Below are 5616 nucleotides of genomic sequence, written 5' to 3'. Positions count from 1 at the left end.
AAAGAGTCTAGAGTACCATACTTTGGGATAATAAGGCGCTTGTCCGAGTAGAATGTGCGAAAATGATCAATTTCCTCCGGTGTGTGTAGAAGCCGGGATAAATCCATGATGTTAGGATTCCTGGTTCGTTTTCGTGAGGGACCTACTGCTGCATGTTTGGTGCGTGGTCCTCGTTTGCGGGCATCCATGGTGAGAAAGGGTATTTTTGGGGAAAGTGGGTTTTAGAGAAAATGTGGGAGTTGTGAGAGATTTGAAAAGGAATGGCAAGAAGGAAGTAAAGAGAAATGGATTTTGTTAGGTTGGGTGAATGGGTAAATGAATGGAAGGAGGAGGGATGAGTTTTGGAGAGAAGAGAGGAGAAATTAGGGTTGTATTCGAATACCAAAGAAAATAACCCTAAATATGTGAAGCAGCTTTTATACCTGGGCAAAAACGCGAAGGTGTATTCGACTACACCTTCTTGTATTCGAATACACAATTTTCTGGGATCGTGTATTCGACTACACGTCCTTTGTATTCGAATACCGGAAATCTGGGAAAGTTTGTATTCGAATACAGACATTTGTATTCGACTACATAAGCACATATTTGCTTAAAAACTCAGTTTTTTATGAAAATGTGTATCATTTAATACACAAATTCATATATCAAAAAGCAATCATCAGCAAGACATAAGAGATATGACAAACTATGTATATCATGCAATGGTTAAAGATCATTTTCACTCAAAATACCAAGTTCTCTTCGGATTTTATAAAATGAGTCTTTAGGTAACGGTTTTGTAAATATATCGGCCAATTGATTGTGTGTATCAACAAATGTTACCTCAACATTACCTTTAAGTACATGATCCCGTAGAAAATGATGTCGGATATCGATGTGTTTAGTTCTGGAGTGCATGATTGGATTCTTTGAGATGTTTATTGCGCTTGTGTTATCACATCTTAGGGGAATGCATCCGAGATCAACTCCATAGTCATGTAATTGCTGTTTAAGCCAGAGAATCTGGGCACAACAGCTTCCTGCTGCAATATATTCAGCTTCAGCAGTACTAAGTGCAACACAAGCTTGCTTTTTACAAGACCATGAAACAAGGGCATTTCCTAAGACATGACATGTGCCACTGGTGCTTTTACGGTCTGTTTTGCATCCCGCATAATCTGAATCGGAGTATCCTACTAGGCTACATATGCTACCCTTGGGATACCATAGGCCTACATTTGTTGTTCCTTTCAGATACTTCATAATTCTTTTAACAGCTACTAGATGTGATTCTTTCGGATCTGCCTGAAATCTTGCACACAAACAAACACTAAACATGATATCTGGCCGGCTGGCCGTTAGATATAATAATGATCCAATCATACCTCGATATTTGGATATGTCGATGGAAATTCCTGATGCATCTTTATCAACATATGTTCCGGAGCCCATTGGAGTTGTACTTTCTTTGCAATTCTCCATTTCAAATTTCTTTAGTAATTCTTTACAATATTTGGCTTGATTGATGAAGATGCCGTGCTCAAGTTGCTTGATATGAAGTCCAAGAAAATAGTTTAATTTTCCCATCATGGACATTTCGAATTCTCCTTGCATTATTGAAGAGAATTCTTCACATATGTCCTTGTTGGTTGATCCAAATATTATATCATCAACATAAATTTGAACCAATAATGTGTGACCATTTTCTCTTTTGACAAATAACGTTTTATCAACTTCTCCTTTGTCAAATCCTCGTTCACATAAAAAGGTGCTTAATCTGTCATACCAAGCTCTTGGAGCTTGTTTTAGACCATAAAGAGCCTTTTTCAATTTGTAAACGTGTGAGGGATTTTTGGAATCTTCAAATCCAGGGGGCTGCTTGACATAAACTTCTTCATTTATGTACCCATTGAGAAATGCACTTTTCACGTCCATTTGATATAACTCAAAATTCATGGAGCAAGCATATGCTAATAGTAGACGTATGGCTTCTAGTCTTGCTACCGGAGCAAATGTTTCGTCAAAGTCTATCCCTTCCTCTTGATTGTATCCTTGAGCAACCAATCTAGCTTTGTTGCGAACAACTATGCCATTCTCATCTAGTTTATTTTTGAACACCCATTTTGTACCAATGATGTGTTTATTTCCAGGATTAGGAACAAGTTCCCAAACTTGGCTTCTTTCGAATTGATTGAGTTCTTCTTGCATGGCAAGTATCCATTGATCATCTTTAAGTGCTTCACCAATTTTGGAGGGTTCGATTTGAGAAACAAACGCCATGTTTAAGCAAGCATCTTGCAATTTTAACCTTGTTGTGACTCCTTTATTTATATCACCTATGATGTTGTCAATAGGGTGATATCTATGGGTTCTCCATTCTTTAGGAAGATCATCACTTTGCCTTTCAATATTGACTCCACTTTCTTGTTGAAGTTCTTTGCTTGGATCATTACTTTCAAAAACATCATCATCATCACAAGAAATAATATTTTCTTCTTTTATGGGGTTAGTTTCATCAAAGGTTACATGCATTGATTCTTCAACTAATAAGGTTCTTTTATTAAAGACTCTAAATGCTTTACTAGATAAAGAGTAACCGAGAAATATACCTTCATCAGCTTTTTCATCAAATTTTCCAAGGTTGTCTTTACCATTATTTAACACAAAACATTTACATCCAAAAATGTGAAAGTGAGAGATATTGGGTTTTCTACCTTTGTAAAGTTCATATGGAGTTTTCTTAAGAATTGGCCTAATAATTACCCGGTTGGAAACATAGCATGCTGTGTTTACAGCATCTGCCCAAAAGTATTTTGGTAGATTTGAGTCGCTTAGCATAGTTCTAGCAAGCTCTATTAAGGATCTATTCTTTCTCTCAACGACCCCATTTTGTTGTGGTGTTCTTGGTGCAGAAAAATTGTGAAAAATACCATTTTCTTCACAAAATTCTTCAAATGAAGTATTTTGAAATTCCCTTCCATGATCACTTCTAATTGATACAATTTTGGCAGATTGTTCATTTTGGACTAGCTTGGCATAGTTTTTAAATGCCTTAAAAGCTTCATTTTTATTTGCCAAAAATAAGGTCCAAGTGAACCTTGAGTAATCATCAACAATAACTAGTCCATATGAGTTTCCACCAAGACTTTTGGTTCTTGATGGACCAAACAAATCCATATGTATCAATTGTAGCGGTCTAGAAGTTGAAATAACATTTTTAGGTTTGAAAGAACTTTTTGTTTGTTTGCCCTTTTGACAAGCGTCACATAATTTATCCTTTATAAATTTTATTTTTGGTAAGCCTACAACAAGATCATGCTTGACCAATTTGTTTAAATGATCCATGTGAATATGAGCAAATCTCTTATGCCATAGCCAAGCATCATTATTGTCGCTTACCAAAAGACATTTCATTTTCAAGGATAAATCTTCAAAATTAAGTATGAAAATGTTTTTGAAACGCTTACCAACAAACTGAGTTTCATTTGTAGCTTCATTTTGGATGACGCACTCATCTTTATTAAAAACTATCTTGTATCCTTTGTCACAAAGCTGGCTGATGCTTATGAGATTATGTTTTAGACCTTCAACATATAAGACATCTTCAATTGAGGGAGATGGTGCTGTACCAACTTTTCCAATGCCTAAAATTTTTCCTTTGTTGTTGTCTCCATATACTACATGTCCCTTTGACTCAAGTGTTAAAGCTGAAAATTTTGTTATATCACCCGTCATGTGTTTAGAGCAGCCACTATCCAAGTACCACATGTTTGAAGTCTTTTGTTTGCTTACCTACAAAATTGAAATCAAACTTTATTAGGTACCCAATGTGCTTTGGGTCCTTGATGGTTAGTACCTTTCTTTACCCATATGAAATGACCTTTTGGAACACTAATATTTCTAATATGACATGTATTAGGTGTATGACCATGAAGACCACAATAAGAGCAAGTAGGATTAAATCTACTGTTAGTAACATATGTATGAGATTTATTTTGAATAATTTTCTTATTATAAAGATCATCCTTTTTCATAACTATAATCTTATCTTGATTAGATTGACTACCTGCTTTAACAAAAATAGTTTTGTTCAAATTTGGTTTATCAAATTTTGAGTATCCAAGACCACTTTTATCATTTGAGTATCTTTGCATGTTTAGAACATTTTCCAATCCTAATTGTCCCTTTTCGTATCGTTCAATTACTCTATTTAATTGAACAATTTCGAAAGAGAGGGATTCACATTTATTGCATGCAGAATTCTGTTTTAGTTTTTCAGAATTTTTCTCCATAATATCAACTTTTTCTTGTAAACTTGAGATTTGTTTCTTTTGTGTTGATACTAGTTTACATAGATTTTTACATTCAATGAGTAATTCTTTTATTGCGTTTTGAGCATCATTGTATTCTATAATTAATTCAGTATTAGTCTTATTATAAAGAGGAGAGTCTATATTACTAACCTCTTCATCATCTGATTGATGCGAGGCCATTAATGCAACATTGGCGCATTCTTCACTTTCTGTTTCTGAAGATGAACTTACTTCATTGTCTTCCCAAGCTATGTATGCTTTCTTGAAGTCTTTCTTTCTGTTGAAATTCTTCTTAGCAATATTTGGGCAGTCTGCTTTAATATGTCCTTGTTTTCCACATTCGAAGCAAGTGAAATTTTGATTTGATGTAGAATTATCTTTCTTCTTGAAGCTTTTCTTTTTGAATGTTCTGTCGTTTTTAAGAAATTTACCAAATTTCTTAACAAGAAGGATAATATTTTCATCTTCATCTGAATCATTCTCTTTGCTTTGTTCTCTTGATTCAGTCTTTAACGCAATATTTTTGTTCTTCTTTTCTTGACTTTCATTTTGTTCTAGCCTTCCGAGTTCGATTTCATGCTCTTGAAGTTTTCCAAATAGTGCAGAAAGAGACATCTTGGATAGGCTTTTCTTTTCTGATATTGCTGTAACTTTTGGTTGCCATGCCCTTGTCAATGACCTTAGTACTTTTAGATTTAGTTCATCATTTGTGAAGATTTTTCCAAGTGCTGTCAAATGATTGGTTAAATGGGAGAACCTTTTCTGTAAATCTAAAATAGATTCTCCGGGCTGCATGCGAAATAACTCATATTCTTGTGATAGTGTGTTGAGTTTGGATCTTTTTACTTCAATGGTGCCTTCGTGAGTTACTTCCAACGTATCCCATATTTCTTTTGCTGTTTTACAGTGAGATATGCGGAAAAACTCATCCATTCCTAGTGCAGATTGTAATATGTTCTTAGCCTTTTTATCGAAAAGCACTTTTCTCTTATCCTCATCCGTCCAAGAATTTTTTATTTTTATTTCTTCTTTGTTATTGATGACAGTTTTTGGAATATGAGGACCATTTTCAACGGCATCCCATATGTCATCTCCTTGTGCTTCGAGATATGCTTGCATACGGATTTTCCAAAAATCGTAGTGCTCTCCAACAAAACATGGTGGCTTGGTACTGCTACCACCATCTCTAAAGACAGGTTGTGCGGAAGCCATGAGTAATTGATCGAGGAATAAGTTACCTTAACCTACTCTGATGCCAATTGTAAGTATGAAAGTACGCCTAAGAGGGGGGGTGAATTAGGTGTTAGTAAATTTTCTTGTT

This window comes from Cicer arietinum, chromosome 7 (assembly GCF_000331145.2).
Source record: "Cicer arietinum cultivar CDC Frontier isolate Library 1 chromosome 7, Cicar.CDCFrontier_v2.0, whole genome shotgun sequence".
Classification (NCBI taxonomy): Eukaryota; Viridiplantae; Streptophyta; class Magnoliopsida; order Fabales; family Fabaceae; genus Cicer; species Cicer arietinum.
This window is presented reverse-complemented; position numbering follows the sequence as displayed.